Source organism: Phascolarctos cinereus, unplaced genomic scaffold (assembly GCF_003287225.1).
Source record: "Phascolarctos cinereus isolate Bilbo 61053 unplaced genomic scaffold, phaCin_HiC Scaffold_4;HRSCAF=312, whole genome shotgun sequence".
Taxonomy (NCBI): Eukaryota; Metazoa; Chordata; class Mammalia; order Diprotodontia; family Phascolarctidae; genus Phascolarctos; species Phascolarctos cinereus.
In genome coordinates this window covers 556,282,089-556,307,267 of record NW_027555847.1, presented here as the reverse complement: position 1 = coordinate 556,307,267, position 25,179 = coordinate 556,282,089, and the positions used below count along the sequence as shown (strand labels likewise).

Below are 25,179 nucleotides of genomic sequence, written 5' to 3'. Positions count from 1 at the left end.
CAACAATCTCTTACAAAAAAAATGAAAAAGATTTTGCTGTAAGACTCACTGGCTTGAGAAAGGGTGTATTCAGAGATGTATATGATATAAAAAGCATAAATATAAATGTCTTTTTTTTAAAAGTGACAGTGAAACAAATGAAGAATTTATCAGATATTTGGCTAGCGTAATAGATACATGGGTAGTTGAAGAATCCCATAACTATCTCTCCTCCATGCTAGTAGTTTTTGCTTTATGAAAGAAACATAGTCATCCTTCATAAGAATCCTCAGATGCTGGCTCACTCATGTTAACGCCTTCAGTATGTCCCAAACCAACCATTCTTAGTAGGAGTCTGCTCAGGTCCTCTCTAGGCTGCTGCATTCAATTACTGACAAGCAATTACATTCAGTTATCCAGCTTTAATATGATTTTTACTGTCATTCCAGAATGGGCATTATATCTAGGATTAATAAAGATACAAGGGCTAGAACAAGTCTTCATCATGAATGTACTTTATTACTGCAAAACCTTACCTACAAATCACAGATTCACAAAACTATAGGAACTCAAAAGGTACAAAACACTAAGAAAAAGGAATAAAATTATATTATTATGCTACATGGGGCAGCCAGGTGGTGCAGCGGATAGAACAGCAGTCCAGGAATCAGGAAGACATGAGTTCAAATTCAGCCTCAGACACTTACTTAGCTGTGTAACCCTGGGCAAGTCACTTAACCCCGTTTCCTCATCTGTAAAATGAACTGGAGAAGGAAATGGCCGACTACTCCAGTATCTTTGCCAAGAAAACCCCAATGAGGTCATGAAGAGTCAAACCCAACTGAACAACAACAAAATGAAATTTTTACTTATAATACTTCACTCGTAAGAGAGGTATTGTACTGGATTGAAATGGCCTTTGAGTTAGGCAGCTAGGTGGCACAGTGGATAGAATGCCAGACCTGGAGTCAGGAAGACTTGAATTCAATTCTACCCTCAGACACTGACTACCTATGTGAACCTGGGCAAGGCACTAAAATTCTATTTGCCTCAGTTTCCTCATCAGTTAAAAAAAATTTGTGAGAACCAAATGAAATATTTGTAAAGTGTTTTATATATAATTATACACAAACATATATATATATATATATATATATATATATATATATATATATATATAATTGAATCTTGTTATAACATTGCCTTCATTTCCAAATAAATAACTAGTTTTTTGTATAGCGTTTTAAGGTTTGCAAATGCTTTCCATATGTTATCTCCTTTGGTTCTCACAATAACCCTGTGAGATAGGTGTCATTGTTATTTCCATTTTACAGATAAGAAAACTGAATACAAGAGGGATTAAATTATTTGCCCAGGGTTACACAGTTAGGAAATCTAGGAGACAGAATTCAATCATGACTCCAGGTCTGGCATGCTCTCCTCCCCCTCCCACCCACTCAGCATGTCCTTTCTTTACAAAAAGGGTCATGAAGAGTCAGACACAATTGAATAGCAACCGAACAACAAAAATTATGCAGCAGAATCCTCTGACATTCACACAGAACCCTGTGTGTATGTGTGTGCGTTGTACGCATGTGAGTGTGTCTGTATACTGTGTGTTGGTGGGTGACAATGAGGCCTCATTACCCATCTCAGGGCTATGCTATGCTGTTTCTACAAATCAAATCTAGGAGTTGTCCATTTTTTTCCAAGGCCCAAAACAAAAGTTTTAAGGGAAGAGAAGAGATTCAATGGGGAGTTGTTAAAAGCAAGAGTCAATGGATTAAAAAGGAAGGGGAGCTACTCTTGTTGAAACTCCGTACTTTGTTAGCTCCTCAGGCTTCAATCGGTTATTATCCTTCATTCTCGAAGAGGACCCAAATGACCTACACCTTAGAATCAAGTTATGGTGTGTCCTCCTGTGACTAACCATACCAATACGAGCTCAGAATGCTCTCCCACAGGTCAGGCACAAATAGTCCGAGTGAACATTTGGGGTGGGTTCTTTAAATTTGTGCACCTAGAGTTTCTTTTGAGCTAATTCAATTCTGCTTTGCTCCTAGAGTATGGCACCTTCTTTGATGAGGACACACCATTCTGGGTGGTCCTGTTTTTGTTTTTTGTTTTTTCCCTCTGAGGCAATCAAGTTTAAGTGACTTGCCCAGGGTCACACAGCTAGTAAATGTCTGAAGGCAGATTTGAACTCAGATCCTCCTGACTCCAGGGCTGGCACTCTATCTACTGTGCCCCCCAGCAGCCCTAGGTTGCAATTACAAAGGCTAATAAGGAGGGGACCATTTTAGGGAGAGGAAATTTAGACATACACTTGCAAAACAAAGAGCTAAAAAGCACATACACTGAATAACAGAATCTCAGTGTTGGCAGGGACCCATAATTAAACAAGAATGCCTTCTACAACGTACGTACCCACCGTGCCACCTAGATCAGTGATAACTTTGGTTAGGGGGCAGTTTCAGTTGAATAGTGAAGTCAGAATCCAGATTGCAGAGTGTTTAGAACTTCTTCAAGGTGTTTAGCTGAGAAGAGGAGAGATACAGGACTATATATATAAATATAAATATATATATGTGTGTGTGTGTGTGTGTATGTGCATATGTGTATGTATGTATATGCATGTGTATACTTACGTGTGTGCATACGCATGCACACACATACATAGATTTATATATACATACATGCGTATATATACATATATGTTTATACATGTGTATATAGCTGCACATAGGTACATATATATGTATGTGTATACGCACACACATATATAAACATATATATGTATGTGTATACACACACACACACACACACACACACACACACATATATATATACATGTATGTGTGTTTCTTTACTCTGACTATATATGGATGGTCAGATTAAATGAGGGACTTGTTGACCCGGCTGGATTGGAAGTTCCTTAAAGACAAACATTATCCCTTTGGCTTCTTTGTACTGATCTCTCCACAATGCTTCACATGATGCTTTATGCATAATAGGTGCCACAGAAATGTGCACTGATTGTGTATGGAATGGAGGAGAACAAGGGTTGGTGGACACAGCTGACATTCTGGCAAGCAGCGATCCTGACTAAGGTCTTAGGAAAATGGGCTGATGCTTTGGAGAAAAGGGACCAACTTTTCTGGGTGTGTGCCTAGATCATAACGAATGGCTCTGAGTGCATGCAGCCTAAAAGACAGACACTTCCGAAGATGGATTTTTTTTGAAAGGGAATTATGTGACTCCTGGCATCAGACAATTTTCATTGGTTAGGGTTTTTCCTCGTGTAGTGTCAGAAAACGCACACATGTAGACCCTTACTCACGTGCAATACATTCAGGAATTATAGGAATAAGCCAATCCAGTTTTAAAAATGATGTTGCCATATAAATTCCATTAACCCTACAATGTAATCTCCTCTAGACCAAAATATTGCAATTTCCTTCTCTTTTCACTTTCTTTTCCCCCAATTTAATTTGATTTCCGTTTCCTTTAGAGAGTACACAGTAATCAGGTTCAGTCATCACTGCAGCAGCATTGCCTTAAAGTGCCTTCCCTTTTGACGTCAAACTCTTTCTCAACTCCCTTAATCCACTTTTTTGCCCAGTGAATACACTAGTGAAAGAGTAGACAGAGATAAATCATTTTTTCCTTGGAAACTTATCAGACTGAAAAAATAAATGAATGCTGTCCTCCAGAAACTCAAAAAATTACATTAGTCTAAGATACTGGGCTTGTTTATTCTCCTTTATCTGAGGGGTAGATTTCATTATGAAAGTTGTGCCTAGATGGATGGCCAAAGAAGTCCTGAAGACTGAAGAAATGCCAGAAATAATAAATAAATTTGATAGTAGGGTTATTTTGATCTGGATTCCGATGAGGATTTTAGTTGTTTTTGGAGGGTAGTGACTCATATAAGCTCTGGAGAAAACAACAACAATAATCCTGCAACTTCAGCTATTTTAATAGTATGTGGAAGTGCTTGCCAGACCCTAAAAGTCCAAAGAACATTTGGTGTAATAACATGTTAATCAAATTAGTCAAGTCCTTTGTGTTGAAAAAACAGACACACCTTTCTCTTCCAAGATCTCATTGAATTCCTCCCCCTCTTTTGTCCCAAAGACCCAAAGGGTAGACCTTGAATTGTAGAGGTTTGGCAAGAATAAACTGGACTGGGGAAGATGGGGAGGAAGTGAAAACCTCATGGCCCTTTCTCTGGGAGGAGTTTATGTTTCATTTCAGCATTGAAACAATCAATCAATCGACAAGCATTTGGTAAGCAGTTATTCTTTGGATAGGCACTATGCTCTAGAAATTGGTCTGTATGCATCCCTGGTGCCTAGCACAGTGTCTGGCTAATAGTGAGGCACTTAACAAACGCTTGAAAAATCATTGATTGATTCCATGTTTTAGGGTGGGAGAACTATAGAGGCAAGGCAAAGTGGTACAGTATAAAGAACACAGATCTGAAATCAGAGGACTTGGGTTCTGTCCTTAACCTGACAATTACCTGTGTGACCTGGGCAAGCTTCTTAACATCCTTGGCCCTCAGTTTCCCTCACTGCAAAAGATTTCAACTAGAAGAGGGCCTCCCAGGTCTTTCGCAGATCTAAATCAATGATTTTATGAGATAGACTTACAAAACTAAATTTAGACCCTGGCATGGCAGTCACATGTGTAGAAGTCATAATGACTGCTATGACCTGATGCTCCGGGATGGCTCAAAGAAAATCTGAAGTCTTTAGACAGTGTCAATGAAGTTGTTCTAAAGATGGACAAATATCCTCACTTCATCCCAAGCACTCACATAGGCTAACTCTTCTATTAGCCAAAGTGTGACTGACATACTCATACTGCCTGGCCCTCTACAGGTTGGCTGTCTGCCCTACTGGGATTCTGACATTTATTTTATGATAGTGTAAGCTGAAACTTGGGATGATCTTAAAACAGACCCTTCTGTTGTCTGTTTTGCTGCTGGGTGCTATGGTTCTATTGTATAAGGCTTAAAAAATAGACAGAAATATTTCCAGGGAGATGGTGAAACAGTAAGATCACAAAGGATTGCGTTATTAAATACAAACTATATGATAATAATACAATTAAATCATGTATTGTTATATTTTTCCACTTGATCCTCACAACAACCATATACACACACATATATATGTATGTATGTATATACATATACATATACATATACATATACATATACATATACATATACATATACATATACATATACATATACATATACATATACATATACATATACATATACATATACACATACATACATACATATACATATACATATACATATACATATATACATACATACATACATATATATATATATATATATATATATATATATATATATATATATATATATATATATAAAATCATCTCCATTTTGACTGAGTGACTTGCCCAGAGTTACAAAGAGCTAGAAAGTGTTTGTGATTACATTTGATCTCAGGGCCAGCATACTATCCACTGTGCCACCTAGCTGCCTACAAGAACTTTGAAGTCTAGAAATGGAGAGGGACACATGAGAGGAACACATGACCTGGGGCTGCTGGCCTCCCTCAGTGTCTTCTCCTGATGTCCTTGTACCATCATCTGAGGCATCTCTCCTAGGAAATTCCTTCCTCTATCCTCCCTGGGAAACTTTGAAGAGGAGCAAAAATTCTAAAAGGGTGCCTTTTATTTCATTGTTTCTGCTGCTTGCTCCTTATAGCCTGCCATTTCATCAAATAGGTTGGGGAAATTCAACTGATAAGATCCCTTCCCATGATTCCAGTTCTCCCTACAGGAGCTTCACAAACCATACAATAAACTCCTAAAGACAATAAAATGGAAAACAGGCACATTCAAGGAATTCAAGGAAGAAACAAATAGCAAGGGTGTCCCAAAAGTACTAGTTTTAATACATATGAATATAGTATATAGCATTATATTACACATGGTATTATATTTTGTTATATTATATATTATTATATGATATAGTATATCATACACACACATATGTGTACACACACATACATTGCATTGTTGTTATTCAGTCACTTTTCAGTCATGTCTGACTCTTTCTAACCCCATTGGGGTTTTCTTGGCAAAGTTCCTGGAGTGGTTTGCCATATCTTTCTCCAGTTCAGTTTACAGATGAGGAAACTGAAGCAAACAAGGTTAAGTGACTTGCTCAGAGTCACACCACTAGTATCTGAGGTCAGATTTGAACTCTGGAAGGAGTCTTCCTGATTCCAGGCCCAGTGCTGTACTGCGCCACCTAGCTGCCACAACAGCAATAGCTACCATTTACTTAAGGTTTTATTGTTATTGTTATTATTATTAAAGGTTGCAAAGCACCATATAAGCATTATTTAATTTTATCTTTGCAACAATCCTGGAAGGTAAGTGCTATTATTATTCCCATTTTACAGATAAAAAAACTGATGCAGAGAGAGATTAAGTGACTAGCCCAGGGCCACATAGCTAGTTACTGGATTTGAACTCCCGCCTTCCTAACTCAAAGTCCAGCCCTCTATCCACTGCAGCACCACAGAGCTGTGAAATTAACATATTACAAGATGAAATAAAGAAGGAAATAAATGTGACTTATAAATCTCAGGACAAGATGATAAACTGAACTGTCAGATCTGTTTCAGAGAGTTTCTGATTTTGTTTGAATTGAAGGATAAATTATACATAACAAAATATGTATTATATATATATAACAAATATATAACAAAATAACAAATTATAGAAATAAGTTTATTTAAATGATAATGATGAAAGAAATAAACAGCTAAATCACATGACTAGCTTAAACCAATATGGTGAGAATGTCACTATTTTTCAAATTAATTTATATATTTAATTATATATCAATCAAAATGCCAATGGGCTACTTCAAAGAACTAGAAAAAATCAAGACATTTATATGGAAAGACAACAACAACAAAAATTAAGAAGAAAGCCATGGTGGGTTTATGAGCAGCCTGCCCAGCATTATCAGTTGAAAACTGCTCAGGAGAAAACAGCATACAAGATGTATTTGATATGTTATCAAACAAATGTATTGGGGGCAGCTAGGTGGTGCAGTGGGTAGAGCACCAGCCCTGAAGTCAGGAGAACCTGAGTTCAAATCCGGCCTCAGACCAAACACTTGACATTTACTAGCTGTGTGACCCTGGGCAAGTCACTTAACCGCAATTGCCCCCCAAAAATGTATTATTAGAAAAGGAGATGGGCCTGTCACATAGCAAGATTGAGGAATGACTAATATCCATATGCTCCATTACAACCTAAGAGTTTCAGAGGAAGTCCCTTTGCACATGGAGTAGACCCCCTGTGGAAGGCTTAGGAAAAGACATGAACAAGAGTTATAAAATTAACAAGACATGAATGGATTACTCTCTGTACTGTTGGAAAGGGTGTTTCTCTGTCTCTCTCTCTTTCTTTCTCTCTCTTTTCTCTTCTCTCTTTCTTTCTCTGTCTCTCTCTTTGTGTCTCTCTTTCTGTCTGTCTCTGTCTGTCTCTTGATATTTCACGGTCTCCGTCTCTTTTTTCTACTGCAATCTTATTCCAATGTCTCATTAAGGCGTGGAGGGATCCCCAGCTGGGTTCTCAAAGGCTAGGCTAGAAGACCATAAGGTCTGGAAAATCCTGAGAAGGCTTTGAAGAGGGACCCAGTCACTGGGCTGTAGGACTATTATATGAAGATGAGCCTGACTAAATTCAGAGGGCTTCATCATCTTTGACTGCTGAATCATAGCCACAGAGTGATGAATTTTTCAGCCATAGCAAGTCTCAAACATCTACTAAGACATAGAGGCATTGCAGTCTCATTAGTGTAGAGGGTACCTATACTAATGAAACCACAGATCCTTGAGGTATTGATGTAAATGTAAAATATGTATATGATGTAAATGTAAAATGTAGATGTCGTATGGAAATACAATCCTTAAATCCTAAGGGCATTTAAGGATGAATGTGGAAGGAGAACAACAAACGGAAGAAAAATGGAAATCATGTGCAAAGATCTTAATACAAACTGTTTTAACCACCAAGGACATTCAAACCACCACACTTGGAATCTAGCATCACAGAACCAGATGTGCTTATAGAAGACTTAGAAATAAGACTAAAAAATAAAGACAGGGAAAGCAGCTGTCCTGGACCAACTATGGATATCTGTCCTGGGGGTGAAATGTTTCAGAGGGTGCTGAAGCATCATTTCGGAAGGTATCTGAAAGAGGAAAGTATAACAGGCATGCTTTCACAAGAGCTATTTTACAATGAAGCAGGTTTTTACCACATCATAATCGACTGAAAAATGTAGAAAATGCATGATCTTATTATGCTTGTTGGTTATGAAAAAGCATTTGATTCAGTAAAGGAAAACATACCTTACAGGCTCCTTTTCAGCCAGGTGTCTTCCATCTATACATCAAAATTATTCAACGATCTGTGAGAGATAACAACAGAGATAAGTTTGTTCAAAGACCATTTGATCATAAATTTCAGACCGTGCATAAAAAAGGAGACAGCTGCTTTCCAGAGATGCTTACCACTGTGATGGAGGAGATCCCATGCACAAATTTAAGAGGGATTCCTTGTGGAATGTTCCTGTTTGCACATGGCTTTATTTTAGTTCCATCAAACCTTAAAACATGACAAAGCCTTGAGGGAGAAATTTGTGACCAGTCAAAGGCATTTGGTCTGACCTCCAAAGAAAAGACCAAGTGGATGAAGAATGTCTATTGCCTAAACTATGAAATAAAATTGGATGGACAACCTATAGAATTTTCCATAGAATCTATATCTAGGATACACAGTACAGATAGCGAGTTGGGCCCAGAATTAAAGAAGAGGAAGAGAACATTGCCTTCAGGAAATTCCAAAGTCGCTTCACTGACACCACGTTTCTCCTGGAAACAAAGGTGTATCTTTTTAACATCAGTATTCTAGGAGTGGTATTGTATAACTGTGTGACAGGGAACACAATAAAGACCTGAACATGAATATTTCACAGAGGACACAGAGAGGCGCATGATGGCTGTGAGAAGGCTACAACATATATCTAATGAGTACAACATATAGCTAAGAGGAACAGGAGGAAATGAACTCATTATGGGGATGTATGATAGGCAGTCAGATGGCTCAGTGGAGAGAGTGTAGGGCTTGGAGTCAGGAAGGCCTGAATTCAAATCCAGTCTCAGACGCTTACTAGCTGTGTGACTCTAGGCAAGTCACTTAACCTCTCTTTGCCTTAATCTACTGGAGAAGGAAATGGTGAACCACTATAGTATCTTTGCCACGAAAACCTACAGACAGTATTGGCATGTTATGATCCACAGGGTCATAAAGAGTTGGACAAAACTGAGCAACAATAGGTAGAGATAATGGGCTGGCCACATGACAAGACAAGAAGGAATAACACATGGACAAGCCAATTTCTTTATCTTCTCAATGTCAAGAGAAATCAAACAAGGCTCCCAGCCCTTACAGCAAACTTATGGGAAGCTGCAGACAAAAGTCACACAGGATAGTGAGGTATGGATTATTTGTAAGCTACATCATTGGAAGCACCCAGTTTGGAGGTATCACAGATCCATGCAAATAGTTGAGTGCAAATACTATGACTTATAAATCTAAATTTATTCATGTCATCATTTAAACCTATACATTTCATGTGTCCATGTACATATATATACTTTAGTGCTTCAAGGTTCTGTGATTTCACAAGTGTGACACTGAAGTGAGTTACAACCCTTCTACAATAATGTGCTATAGTTGAAAATATTCATCCCTTGGTGATTGGTATCTTTTAGAGATGCTCCTCTGTGGACTTAATTCAGCTGGTCCCTAGATTACCTACAAATGGTTCATCACTGGGCCCCTGCTAGCCTTTCTTGCTTAGCAGGAGCTGACCATACTTGCAGTCCTCTGGTCCAGCCTTGGAGAATGCAGGGCCATCTCAATGAAAAAATGAAGTAGATCCTGAGTGGAGAATTAAAGTGCAGCCTAATATTTTTAAGTGTCCCAGTTAAAGTGCTTGTGGTAATATCCATACGGCACTTAAGTGATCAGTCTTGACATTGTTTTAATGCTACATTTAATCTCCCCTCTTGAAATGGAAAGAAAAAAATCAGAAATGGATATTAGCCGAGGAAGAAGTCTGATATCAAGTCATTGTCTTGTCTTGTACATATATGCAATCTTGACTATTAGTAATCTTGTTGGGGAGGAAGGAGCCCAGGCACCTAACTAAAATTTGAAATAAAAGGTGAAGATGGGAAAGAGGGAAAGGAGAGAAAGGAGGAGAAAAGAAGGAGGGAAAACTTTTACTTTATGAAGGGATATAATGTTTTCCTTCATCACTGAGCAAACTGGACTCCAGCCTTCCAAACACTTTACCACTGGGCTGATGTCAAACAAGGAAAATTTCAGTCTGAGGAGAATTCTTTTTAAAGAAGTGAACTGTCAGTAAAAACAGAATGAACAGAAAGAAAAAGAGATGGATTGAGCATAATAATGGAAACTTCATTTCAGTCATAACTGTAGTGTTAATGTGAATTCTGTAGTGAGATTAATATCATGAAGCAGACAAGTCTTATTCCTATTACCTTACCACTCAACCTGCCAACCTGGCATCAAAGTCACAGAATTTTAGTCCTGAAAGGGACCTTGGAGATCATTTTGAAGGAGGATTTTTTTTTCCTTCTTCATTTTTATTTTTCCTTAGTGTTTACTTCTGAGTACTGAGATTGTGCTGTTTCTTTTGTTCTTTTTTTGGTCTGGACCTGTGCTGCAGCCTATAAACATAACATCGGTAAATAGACATAATAAAACCTCATGATCATAAAGAGTGCGTGCAGTCTTCCAGTGGCACAAGCAATAAGTATACCTTGGGGCAACCTGTTGCTTAACTATCCTAAATTTAGTTAGGTCTTCAACCATTTCTTAGTGCAGAAGGAGGACTGCTACTGTGTTCTTACGCGCACCAGGTTGTGTTGATTCTGAGAGTTCTTGAACCAAGACTATTACCCACATCAGAATCTACTCCTCCTTCCCTGTTCCCTATCCCTTATGCCTTTTAGTGATGAAGAGGGCCTAGGCCATTTGGATATATGTCTTCTTTGAATACAAACTGAAAATAGAACTTCAGGTGAGTAGAGGTTACAATGCCACTATTAAAGTATCTCTTGTTCCTTCAACTGAACATTCTTCCCTCATGATTTGGATCTAAGAATTGGTGACTTGTGGTGTGGGTACCCATTATGACATCACCACAGAACCACTTCCTGTTGTATTGGTAGACATAGTGAAGAGGAGTCAGTTGAGAGAAGAAAAAGTATGTGTGAGGATAGGTCTGTGGTACTCTACCCTTTCTCTCCAACCCAATAACGTATTCTTTCTTTTGAGTCTATGTTGAGAACGATGACCTTTGGAGTGATGAACAAGTGAAGGTGGTGGCATCAGGCCTCTCTATGTCTAACGTGGCAACTTCTCTTGGCTCTTTCCCAAATCTAATCCAGCCCAACATGGGCCCTTCATCTAAAGTTCTCGTTAGAAGATGGCAGAATCAGCTAATGAAGGAGTGGTAACAACTAGTAAGAGCAGACTAAAAGAAAATTTAGGGGAGTAGAGGAAGAAAGGAGGTTGTTAAATATCTATTTTGCTTCTTCATATCATTTCATTCTCTAGTATTTTGTGTGTTCAATGGACTTTTCCTTAATATATGTGTAGTACATAGGTATATACATATTTTCATATAGTAAGAATATCTGTTCAAATATATGTATTTATAGACAGAATCTCTCAAGTAGGGCATTGACTTCTTTAAGATATTAAAACTTGTAATTTGACACATCTCTGTGCCAATGCATAATCTTTCCATTCTACTAGCAGAAAAACCAACATCCATGAGTAACCAAGTGAGAGGCATCCCAAACAAAATGATCAGACGTGTGGAGTGTATAAACAGCTCGAAGTTTATTCCCTTCCTGTTCTAGAAAGAATTGGAAGGTTTACATTAAGCCCTTGAACTTTTCGTTTCTTCCATCCTAAAGAAGGGTAAAACTCTTCTCTGTAAGTGATGGGGAAAACAGAGATAGTTGCCATTTCTGAAATATATGTATTTATTGTTTACAATTTATTGTCCCTGTACCTAACCCAATTAAAACATTTACTGAGATACACTGCTTTCCACAAATGCTTTTGGTTGACAGCTGTGAAGGAAAGCAGAGATCAGCTAATTAGGTGGGGGCTGAGCCAAGAGATTGTGTGTTAGACATACAAATTTGTCTAGAAGTACATAGGAACTGGGTTCATTTTCTGCAGAAGGCAGAGGTAATGAGTGAGTGGTAACAAATGACAATCCTAATAGGCCAGGCAGCTTTACTGATGCCTACTTTGCCCACTGGTAGCAATTAAATACAGATATAGGTTTATTAAATATACATGGGAGAGAAGAAAAGGGAAAGAAAGAAGGAAGGCATTGTGAAATAATTATTCTCCTCCCTCTCCACTTCTAAATGACTTTGCCTCTATGTTTTTGCCCTTATCTATAACTATGTCTTATCAACAGTTTCAGCTGCTGAGGTGTGAAAGCTTGAACTGCTCAACTGTGAGCTGGACACATTTCTGATAGAGTAGTTGACATAACTGTGTTCATACACATGCCATGCTATATATTTACAATTGGCTAACTTCTATAAAGAGTGACTGAGGGAGGTGAAGGTTGAAGGGTACTCAGATCTGTGGTATTTCTGTGTTTATGCACAGTTAAAACAAGTATTTATAATACTGCCATGGGCAGTAATAAAAAAAAGAGAAGCAAAATTTTAAAGTTAAAGATCTGCTTACAAATGGAGCACTGTTTGTAAATATCTCCAAATAATTCTCTTGTCCTTATATAGAGATAACTTCTCTTTAGGCTTGCTCTCTACCCAAACATAGTGATTAGGCTTTCTGCAAGTCAAAAAGCGTTCATAGTGTTAGCACCCCCAAATCAATGGGAAATAATGTGCTTGAAGATGGAGAAATGATGGCATGTCAGATGTTTGCTGGAGTGTCATTTAACATTGGTTAGCCTATTTGCCTAGTTACCAATGAGGGCAAGATCATGGAACTGGGAATATTTAGAGTGGAGAACAAAAGACTTGGGGTGGGGAAGAGGTAATATTAGAGCTACCATCAAGAATTTAAAGGCATGCTTTTTGAATAAGTGACTGGACTTGTTCTGCTTGACAGGCAGAATTAGGAGCAATGCCTGTGCAACCAGAACCAGGAAAGTAAGAGTTCAAGGATGCAGGTCATTCTTGACTTAACTTCAGGGATCAGCCCCACTTTTATAAAACATTTCAAAATACTCTATTGATGGAGGATCAAGAACATCATTTTTATATACGTTATTTCGTTATACTTCATATTGTACCCTAAGGTACAGAGAGGTGGTGTGGCATAATAGACAAGGCTTGGATTCTCAAAGACCTGCTTTCAAATCCTGACTCTGACCCATAATAACTGTGTGATCATCAACAAGGCTCTTAACCACTCTGTACCCTGGAAGCTTTGAATGAATGAATGAGAAAGCATTTAGTAAATGCTTACTATGTGCATTCTAAGGCTAAAATGAATGAACAAATGAATAGGAACACATTTATTAAATGCTTATTATGTGCACAAAGGGAGAGAAAAAAAAGATGGTTTCTGTTCTCAAGGAACTAACATTCTGATTTGGGAAGACAATACATACAGAAGTTTTCAACTGTAGGTAGGATGGCAAGGTTCGGGGTTCTCCACCAGGTTTGACGACAATGGTGAGTGGTTTATAGCATCTAGCAGCAGAGCAGATAGTCCTTCATCTCATCAGAAGCCTTATACCTAGGGACTCCCAGCTCACCAAAATAGTGTGAACAACCACATCTGTCCTCCTAAGGGGAGGCAGGAGGGAAGGATGACTGTCCTGGAAGTTCTTCCTGCCTAGCCAGCCCATGAAGGGTTACAGAAGAGTTGTTGATCTGCTTTGGTGAACAGTTTCCGTGTTAGGAGTTCTTAATACCTACAAAATCACAGGATTAGACTCAAGAAACTCAACTACTCCTTCAAAATAAAAAAAAAATCCTAGGAAAATTGTATTATAAATTGCTCATTAGTAGCCTGAAAAATTAAATAACGCCTCTACACATGCCTTGCCTTTATATCTGGTAGAGTCTGGCTCACAGAGTCTTGGAAAAAGGTCATGAAAACATTTTTATATGAGAATCTGCAAAATGTGGGTGACTCAGCCAAAAACTTTCTCTTAATGGAGGCAATTGAGGCAGTAGTTCCTCACTTGGCTAACAAATACATAGAGAATAATCAACACATTATACATATCAGCTTCAAACTCTCCAACCAAAAAGACCCACTGAATTTTCTCAACATCAATCATGTCATTTAAGGGGGGGGGGGCGGGGAATACCCACAATGAAGAGGGGAAAAGCTAACCTGTCAAATCACTTCTAAGTCTTCAGATACTTGAGCTCTGGTAACTCAGGCATAAAGGATTCTACAACTACAGCTACTTTTCAGGTCCCAAAGGAGATTTTATAAAGTAAATAAGCATTTCCATATCATGGAAGCTTGTTGGACCCTTAAAAATATAAAATTGAGGACTTTTAACAGATTTGCCAACTAAAGTGTATTACTGATTTTTGAACTAATCAATAAAGCCATCAGCAAAAAAATTAAAAAAATGTTTAGTATAGACATGCCTTTAAGGCACTTTGAGAAAAGCCTCTTGAAACATGAATACCACAGTAAACTCTAAAAGTTACAGTGAAAACAGATTGATTATATAAACATGTTAGCTAATTGAGAAGGAAAAGTCAGATCAGCTCCAGGAATTTTTGAAATCCCACAACTTCCTCAACATACCAAATTTTATGCTATTAAGAGCCTAACTTAATTACTAGAATGAAATGCTCCAGTGAAAAATATCCAAACATTTTCTGTAATGTAAGAAGTTATATGAAAGTGGTAGGCAGAGAGCTAGCCTTGGAATTCAGGAAGACTTCACAGAGTCTTGCCTTCTGACATATTCCAAGCTTGGTGGCTATGGGCAAGTCATTTAATCTCTAAGTGCCCTAAACAACTATCTCTTACTGTATATACTTTACACATGAGTTGTTGATCTGCATAGTTCCTTTAGAGTATAAGTAAGCTCATTGAGAGCGGGGCCTGTCTTTTGCCTTTTTGTATATCCCTCCACTTAGCACAGTGTCCAGCACACAGTAGGCTTTTTTATAAATATTTATTGACTGATTAATTGGAGGGCATTTCCAAACTTACAAGTTATTTATACTGATGAAACCACAGGTCTGCACATCCCCCCATACTATGCGCCCCTCCCCAAAATACAATGAAACCAACTAACCTTGCTTCTAAATGAAAAAAAAAAACCCTACAGAGTGCTAAAGGGGAGCTCTGGACAGAATTATTTGGCGGATTCTTGATACTGGAATTTCTAAAGTACAACTGGGTTATTTTAGAATCTAGTCCTAAGTAATAGGCTAATTATATTTTATCAGGTAAAGTGACAGGCAGTCTGTCATAGTGGGAAGAACACTGGATTTGGAGTCGAAAGACCTAGGTTCAAACTGAATAGATGCATGTTAGACACACACAAACAGTATATAACCTTGGACCACTCACTCTTCCTCCTTGGGTGTCAGTTTCCTCATTTGTAAAATGAGGGAATTGGGCTAAATGATTTAGGAAGTTTCTTCTAGTTCTTAGTCTATGAGCCTGTGATTAGTTCCATAGGGTATAGGAGAAAAAGCATTGCCAAAAGAATCAGAAGACCTGAAAACTAAGGCAAGGCTCTCTGTGTCTTGCCACTGTGTGACCTGAAGCTAGTCCATTAACATCTCTGGGTCCTAGTATATTCATTCATTTAAAAAAAAAAAGGCTAATATTTGCTCTGCTCAGTACTGTTGTGATATTCAAGTGTGATAATGTTTAGAAAATGCACTTTAAAAGCTGTAAAATCTATCATTTAAATAATAGTAAAGATAATGGCATATCTCTATGGTACTTTTTAAAGGTTTACAAAAGTGCTTTCCTCCAAACCACCCAGTGAGGTGGGTAGTATGTAATATTCCCATTTTTGTGGATTGAGGAGAGTAAGGCTCAGAGAATTGCCCAGATCACTTAGAATAGCTAGTGAGGGAACTGAATTAATACCCAATCACTCAGTCAGCAAGCATTTAGTAAGCACCTACTATGTACCAGGAGAGAAATAATGCCTACTATGTGTCAGCCACTGCATTGAGCACTTTACAAATACCTCACAACAACTCTGAAAGGCAGGTGCTATTATTTTGCAGTTGAGGAAACTGAGGCAGGCAAAGGTTAAGTGACTTGCCCAGGGTCACACAGCCAGTGAATGTCCACAACTAGATTTGAACTTAGAGCTTTCCTACTCCAGGACCAATGGTCTATCTACTGCTATCCTAGCTGCAGTATGAGAGGTGCTGTCTAGGATGCACAAACAGAAATGACATAGTCGCTTTCCTTCTCCAGTTTCCATTCTATCAGGTTTCTGATCCCAGAAGTTATAAGTCAGCTTTCCCAACTCCAAGATCAGTGCCCTTTCCACCATACTACGTTGTTTCTATGAATTGTACAATAGTGTTTCTCCCTCCCCCTCCCTTTGGAAATATTCTGGTGGTAGATCCAAATTCAGCTAATGACAAACTTTTATGATGGAGGGAGTGGTTCTATATATTGTATATTCTATGATTGACTGTTTTTCTCCACAGTTCTTGCTGTATTTGAAAAGGCCATGATGTGCCACCAATGGGAACCATCTGAAAGGCTGCTGGAATAAGTGAGTTGTGGCCTTGGCCTTTTGATTTGCTAAGGAGGATGGAGTCCAAGAACTTCACAGATGTGGGGACTTTTGATACTGCTCCAACTGAAACAAAAACTTTCAACAAACCCTGTAGAGGGTTCCATTCCATAGGATGAGCTAACCAGAGAAACAGTCCCTTCTGGCTGGTTCCCCGGCATTACCAGCAGCTGTGAACTGGGTAAACAGTTCTGTTTTCTGGTTGTCAAAGTACTGTTAAAACAGATGTGAAACTCAAGCGAGATTGAAAAAAAAAACCCATAAAAGGTTATATAGCAGCTGAACATGAAAGGGAGAGCGATGGCTCCCAGAAAACTGAAAACGAGGGCAGCCTTGTATAGCCAGATCCCTGAACATGGCTGTGGAGGGGGGAGAAACAAGGTCCAATGTGGAGGCCAATCTATGTCTCTCCTATGCAGACATCACCTGGGCAATGTAGTTGGGAGCAAGGGTGTGGTCCTTTTCACAACCAAAAGTTTAAAGATTTAAAAAGAGAAACACCCTAAATTGCTTTTAAAAAAGGAAGGGGGAAATTCCTCCCCTTTGTGAAGATGGCTTTCCCAAGTCATAGGAGTTTTCCCAGCATCCCAATCCTAAAAAATGACTTTCTGCTCTCTGCCTGCCTGAGATTGAGCTGGAGCCAGAGATAAATAAATGCCACACTGAGTGAACTTTGCTGGGGTTGGTTTTGCCTTAGCACTACAAATAGGGGACAAGCTCCGTTTCTTTGATAGGCAGCTCTCCAAACCCCATCTCTTGCAGTTCAAGCAGGGCTGGAGTCATGGCCAATAGGACAATGAAATAAAGGCTTTTGACCAGAGGGGCTATGTTGCAGCAGATACATTGGGACTTGTTTGGATGTGTTCTCTAGGTGTTTACATGCTCTTTCTTTCTTTCTTTCTTTCTTTCTTTCTTTCTTTCTTTCTTTCTTTCTTTCTTTCTTTCTTTCTTTCTTCCTTCCTTCCTTCTTCCTTCCTTCCTTCCTTCCTTCCTTCCTTCCTTCCTTCCTTCCTTCCTTCCTTCCTTTCTTTCTTTCTTTCTTTCTTTCTTTCTTTCTTTCTTTCTTTCTTTCTTTCTTTCTTTCTTTCTTTCTTTCTTTCTTTCTTTCTTTCTTTCTTTCTTTCTTTCTTTCTTCTTTTAATATTGACTTTCTCTCATTTAACATTCTCTCTCCACTTTTTTTTCTGCCTAATTTTGGACCAGGCTTAAAACCTTTAGTTGGAGAAGTTTCTTTGAAGAAGGTTTAGAGTACATTGAGCCTAGTCTTTGCCAGGGAAAAATAACATTATTAATTGAATTAAATTGGAAACACCCTCAGCATTTCCCCTGTTGGCTGTCCAGGGACCTCACTCTGCAATTCCGTACCCTGGCTGATGAAAGGCTCCTTCTGTCCGCCCAGGTAGCAGAGTCCAACAAGGAACTTCAGGAGTTATGAAGGTTTTTAAACCAGTTTTCATCCAGCCAGAGAACTGGTGGGGTCTATTAATAACAATTATATAGAGCTTTAAAATTTGCAACGCATATTATATGTACTGGCACAGTGGAAAGAGAACTAGATACAATCAGAGGACCTGTATTCAAACCCTGGCTGTGATTCTTATTGCCCTTGTGACTTTGGGCAAGTCATTTAACCTCCATTGCCTCAGTTTCCCTATCTGTAAAACTAATGGTTTGATTCTAATGGCTTCTGAGGCTTCTCACTCTCAGTCAGTGATCCTCTTATTATTTAATAATAATACTTGCTAATATTTATAGGGTGCTCTAAATCTTACAAAGCACTTCCCATATGTTATCTCATTTGGTCCTTGCAGTGTCATTGTGAAATGTAGAGTACAGCATATGCAGGTGTTATAACGTCTTGCTTTTGTTTGCTGAAACCCAGCTTGGATGGAATCTAGTCAGAAACGTGAGCAACTCAGAACTCGCATGTGATGGGAATTAAAATAAATTTCGATATTTCAAGATTCTGCTTTTAATAAACCAAAGGAAATGGCAAAAAGGAAAAAAAAAGATACACAGACTGTCAAAGTACAACTATCAATCAAAAAGCTTTGTTGCGCTGCCTCTCTGCACATGGCGCTGTATGCCAGGCACTCTCCCTGCAATCGAGTGAAATGGGGAATCTTTGCCCCGAGGGAAATGACAATGGAAGATCAAGCTGATGGGGACAGACAAGAAGGGAAGCATACTCATTTCTAGTCTCACTATTTTTAGCACCCTGTCCTCCTCATCCCCATTCCCAGATGCTCAGTTGCCAGGAATCTTCCATTGAGGCATTCCATATACTTTATTGTACCTTCCTGATACAGACCTTTATGGGCTCACTCAGTCAAAAATGACCTGTCCTGTGTCCCACTGGTAGGCTCTCCAAAATGGCATGTGCTTGCCTAGGCAAAATGTCAGCTCTTCTAAGGCAGCCACCATGCCTCTCTTGTTTATCCCACAAAACCTGGCACAGTGGGTCTAATAAATGATTGTTGAATAACTGAATGAATTTTGTAGGCTTCTTTTGTGTGTCTTATGACTATAGATTGATACCCAAAGGAAATCCAAACAATCATGACCCAAACTGAAAATTCAGTTATTCTGATAGTAGGTGATGCAGTGGAGAGAACATGGGGCTTGGAATCAGGAAAACATCTTCATGAGTTCAAATCCAGCCCTCAGACACTTACTAGCTGTGTGGTCCTGGGCAAGTCACTTAACCCTGTTTGCCTCAGTTTCCTCATCTGTAAAATGACTTGGAGAAGGAAATGGCCAACCATTCCAGTATGTCTGCCAAGAAAACCCCAAAATGGGGTAATGAGTCGAACACAACTAAAACAACTTAACAACAACAAGAAGAAAGATGGCTACTCACGTGCTAATGGGCTTTCTCTCCATCTTCCTTCCTGGGTTACCTGTGCTTCCTGCCCCCCGCCCACCTTTTTATTAACCAGTAGTGGTGCTTGCCCCACAACAAATGTCTCCAAGAGTAGACATTCTTGGTGACAAGCTACCTCCATTGCACTGGAGGGCAAATAGGGGTGCCCTGATACATTTTGCCACCTCAAACCGTGCCACATGATAATCACACACATATAAGCCCAGTTCAAAATACAGATGTAATGGTAATAGGATCAAAGCTGAAATGTTTATTCAATTTTTACTCAGACATACAATAAAAATGCCAGTTTACATTTCTATAGTGCTTTATAATTCATGCAGAGCTATCATATATATCCTCTCATATACATCAGATCAGCACAGAAGCCCTAGAAATGGCAGCACCCTGCCTCCCACTTCCCCATCTGGTCCTGCTTCCAGCCCGGACCTCACAGCCATCATCTAGGGAAGCAGCAATTCCTATGAAGAAGGGTCAGGGGCAGCTAGGTGGCACAGTGGATAGAGCACCAGCCCTGAGGACCTGAGTTCAAATCCAACCTCAGACATTTGATACTTACTAGCTGTGTGACCCTGAGCAAGTCACTTAACCCCAATTGTCTCACAAAACAAAAAAAAAGAAAGAAAGAAGGGACCAGTCATTCCCATCAACTGTCACACAGGGCAGGCAAGCCAGCTTAGCTGATGCAGCAAGATACCCTGAAAGACAAGAGGCAACATATACCAGGCAACTCAAACCACCCCCAACACCTTGACCACCATCTCCTCTCAGACCCGGTTGGAGACATCCCAGGATGCTGAACCCAAGACCCTTGGAAACTGTAATGCTTCCAGCCCAATGTCTTCAGCCATCACTCTGGGAAACAACCCCTGTGGATATGCAACCTGGCCACTGCTCCTGCAGGTGCTCCAGCCACTGCTACTGAAGACTCAGGAAAGATAATTCTCGCTACCCAAGTCCTTAGCACTGCCACATGGTCCAATACCAGAAACTGATTATAACATTAAAGAAGAGGTATTACTGTCTGCCTTGCTGCTGCCCCCTAAGGACTATGGGACCTTTCCATCTGATGTGCAGCTGAAACCTTCCGTATATATTGTCTTGTGCTGTTAGAAGATGAGCATCTTGAGAGCAGGGATGGTCTTACTTTTTTTGTATTCCCAGTGGTTAGCGTAGTGCTTTGCACATAGCTAAGTATTTAATAAATATTTTTTTTATTTATCTAACTTGGTCTTCACTGCAACCCTGTAGGGGTAAGGATATGTATTATCATCATCCCCGTTTGGCAACTGAGGAAAGAGAGACAAAAAAGCAAGCGAAATGCCCGAGTTCATTTAAACAGGTAATTGATAGAGGTCTCTGGGCACCAGGGCTGGGTTCTTTCACCTGCTTCACTCTGCTTCTCTCTTATAAATGAAAGAATTAGTGGATATTATTGGATCTCAGTTGTGTTCATGGAAAGGGGACATTTAGACAAGGAGTACCCCCAACAATTTGCTACCGTTCTTTAGGAAAGGCTCTAGTTTTCTGTGCAAATCTTATTCCTATTCCTTGCCCCATGTCCCAGGCCACCCCGTGAAGTCAATAAATGGCAAGCAAGACACTTATTCTCTCTGTATTTCAATTAAGGAAAAAGCAGTTCAGGGAAGATAAATGCTTCACCCGAGATCCCACAGGAAATCACCAGTGAACCTCAGGAGGGCAAACTGGGATTTCAGGTTCCCAGGCAATCTCCTTTTACCACACCGTGTCATTGTCTTCGATCTGATGATGACCTTGGACTTGTCCCTAGCACCATTTTTCAAGTGGGTGAGGGGTACAGGGGAGGGATACTGTGATGATAGGAGGGAGCCAATTGGAGAGGGTTGGAAGGGAGAGAGAGCTACGTGGGCTGGTGGCAGGGCAGTTTCCCCTAGCTCTTAGGGAGTAGAAAAGAAAGAACAGTGATATAGTAGGGCACTGAACTGGAGATAAAATACCTTCCTGGAAGCTGGCAGCCCAGTGCTGCCCCAAGCCCTTGGAACAACTCTGCTATTCATATGACTTAATCTATGTCTCTGCTTGCCTGTCTATGAAATTTCACAGAGGTGATGGTATTCAAAAGCACTTTGAGATTCTGGAATAAAAGGGAACTACATAAAGGCAAAGTATTATTATTATAAGGAACCTGTCATAGGCAGAAACAGACACCACAATGCATAATTTAAAAAAAAAAATAAATACCATGCTGTCAAATTGGATAGGGACTGGTTGTTAGATAATTTGGCAATGGTAGCAGAGCAAATGTTCAGGAGAGGTGAGTATTTTTCCACTCTTCCAGAAGGCTTGAAGCATAAACAGCCCCAATTTGTGCATCAATCTTTTGGACTTGTCCATCAACTGTGGCTTTCCAGCTTTCTGCTGAATAAAGCACCCCAAACACAGCAGAGAGCAGACCCAAACTGAGCATCTTGAAAGTGACAAGCTTGCAAGAAGAGCGTGTACATTCCACGTGTACATTTCAGGGATGTCAGAATATGTAGCACATTAGAAAGCAATCTGTGAATTTCTTTAGTGCCTTCCTCCCCTTTTAACAATCCAAAGGGAATTCATTGCTATGCCTGTAGGATGTACTGTTACAGCAGCTCGGGCATGGTTGATGCTATCACAAAAGGGAGGAAAAGACGGTCATCTGGACACACCATACCAAACAGTAAACTAGGACACTCTGAAGTACAGAGACTAACCTAAACAATAGGTGTGTCCCCATTACGCTGGACAGGCCCTGATGGAAACCATCTGTGCAAGGGAGAATAGGGAACAGCTGCAATATCTAGCTTTGCTGGAGAGCTCCGGGATGTATTAAGAAATGGAGCCATGGAAGCCCACATAAGCAAAGGTGCTTGGGTAATGATAGCTGTGTTTATGCCTGGGAGGATTAAGGCAATGCCAGGAGGGGAAGCTAAAGACATTAAATGTCAGGAGGGCTAATTTTGGAAGAATAGGGAAGATGAAGAGGGAAATAAAACAGTATAAAGCAGTGAAAAAAAGAAAGCCATGGGAGGAAATAGAAAGTGTTCAAAGGTAAGTTAATGTGTGACCAAAATGACTACATGCTATCTAGTCATAAATATTCTCAGAGAAAAAAAGGCCAAGGTGGATTAGCAAGACAGTGGAAATGTAATCACTGGCCAAAAAGATGTGGAGAAGGCACAGAAAGCTGTTACTGAAAACTAAGAAAGAAAACTATTAAAGGAAAAGAAAATGGACAGTGGACATGCCTTTATTTTTATGTGGGATGGGCATATCCACTCCTCCTCTGAACATAATCCCCTTACCCTCCTCCCAATCCCTCCTTCACACAGACTGCATATATATTGTACCCACCTTTCTCCTAATTTCTTTCTCACTCACCTCAGTAATTCCCCTTAGCACTGACCACTCTCCATGCTCTCCCCTCCATACCCTCAAGGATCCCTCACCCTTTGGGTTGTTAAAAAGGCATGGGGAAATGTCTACCCTATTATGTGGAGGTGTCCTGGAAAGCCCAATAGAAAAACTGAGCTTTTTTTGCACACAAAGACCAAGTCATTTAAGTAGACAACAGGCATTTAAATTCTGGCACAAGAAAAGTAACTAGTTTTGCCTCATTGCTCACCGAAGGCACAATCCTCTGAAAAAAAATAAAACCCCGGGCTTGGCCATGTGGGTATGTCCATAGCATAAACACAAGGAAAGACCAAAAGTACTATAGGCAAGACTCTTAAGTGGCAGGCAGGGAGAACTGAGTCTCTGAATTAGTAACAGTGCAAATAGACATTTAAAAGCTACAAAGAAAAATTAGGAGCATACCAGAGCAGGTTAAAAAAAAATTAAAGAAAAACATCATGAATGCATTTGTGACAAATAGATTCAATCAAGCATTAAATAGGGGAGGGGAGGAGGCAGGGAATGAAAACAATCTATTAATTTATGAAAATCAAAGGTTTTTTAGAAGTAATTTGAAATGCTTTACCACCTCAAATAGTACACTCTCTGTATTTCTCTTCCTTTCTTTTTTTTCTTAACCTCTGTCTGTCTCCCTCTCTATGTTATGTGGTAGAGAAATATCTTTTTTATTGTTGTTTTGATGGGTAGCTTGTGTGTGCGTGTGTGATGGCATACGAAGGAGAAATTAAGATTTGGTACAAGTACTCTAGAAACTAGATTCAGAGTACTGTAGTCGCTCATATTTATAAGGTTTTACAAGTGCTTTACACATATTACCTCATTTGATTTTCATAATAGTTCTGTGAGGTAAGCACTGTTTTTGTCCCCTTTGTACAGATAAGTACAGTGAGGCTCAGAAAGATGTTTCAACACCATATGTGTGTGTGTGTGTGTATATATATATATGTATGTGTATACACACACACACACACACACACATATGTGTGTATATATGGCAGCCAGGGTCATGGTGGATAGATTATTGGACCTGGAGACAGAAAAACCTGAGTTCACATGTGGCCTCAGACTTTACTAGCTAAGTGACTTTGGGCAAATCACTTAACTACTGTCTGCCTCAGTTTTCTCAACTGTAAAATAGAGATAATAATAGCACCTTCCTTCCAGGATTGTTGCGAAGATCAAACGAGGCATCTGCAAAGCACTTAAGGCAATGTCTAGCACATGGTAGGCACTATATAAATGTTAACTACAATAGTACAACAATAATAACAACAATATATAGCATGTTTTATTTATAATTATTGTTATTATTACTATAATGATATTATAAATTATTATATAATATACAATGTATAAAATATGTGTGTATACCATTTCCATCCATAGAAGGTAAAATCCTTGAAGGCAGGGACAATTTCATCATTATCTTTATATCCCTAGTGCCTAGCACAGTCTGGTACATAAAAGGCACTTAATACTTGCCCATGGATTATCTTGCCCATGGATATAAATCCAGGAATTTTTTGGAGGGGAATTTGAACCCAGGTTTTCTTGACTCTTAGCCCAACACTCTAATCACTGTGTGGAGCTATTGCTTGTAATACCTTACCAAGAACACAGATTTCTAGCAATCATAGACATCCAGAAAATATGGAAGAACCCAGAAATACTTTTCATTAAATCTACCCTTAGTACTCCTCTGACCCTATCTTTAACATTTCTCTTCTGCCTACCTCTAAATATCCTACTTTCCTAATGCCTTTTATTCACTGCTATCATTTGACTATTGCAATGGATTCCTAACAAGTATACTTTTCTCCAGTCTGTCCAAATCATCCTACACATTAATATTAATGTTAATATGCCCAAAGCTGTGATTACATCACTCTACTATTCAAAATCTTCCAAGGGCTCTTCATTCATTGTCTACATGGTAAAGCCAAGTTTCCTCAGGCTGGAATTCCCTTGA

General features: G+C 39.3%; 1 long non-coding RNA gene across 2 annotated transcripts; it reads left to right on the top strand.

Moving 5' to 3' along the window:
• Nucleotides 1-11,323: 11,323 nt before the first annotated feature.
• Nucleotides 11,324-19,387, top strand: LOC110208694 (uncharacterized). Of its 2 annotated transcripts, none has more exons than XR_002324601.2 (3): nucleotides 11,324-11,369; nucleotides 16,809-16,876; nucleotides 18,780-19,387. It is a non-coding gene; the product is annotated as an uncharacterized LOC110208694 (long non-coding RNA). The 2 variants fall into 2 exon arrangements; XR_013485734.1 differs by having other exon boundaries at nucleotides 18,709-19,387.
• The last annotated feature ends 5,792 nt before the right edge of the window (nucleotides 19,388-25,179 follow it).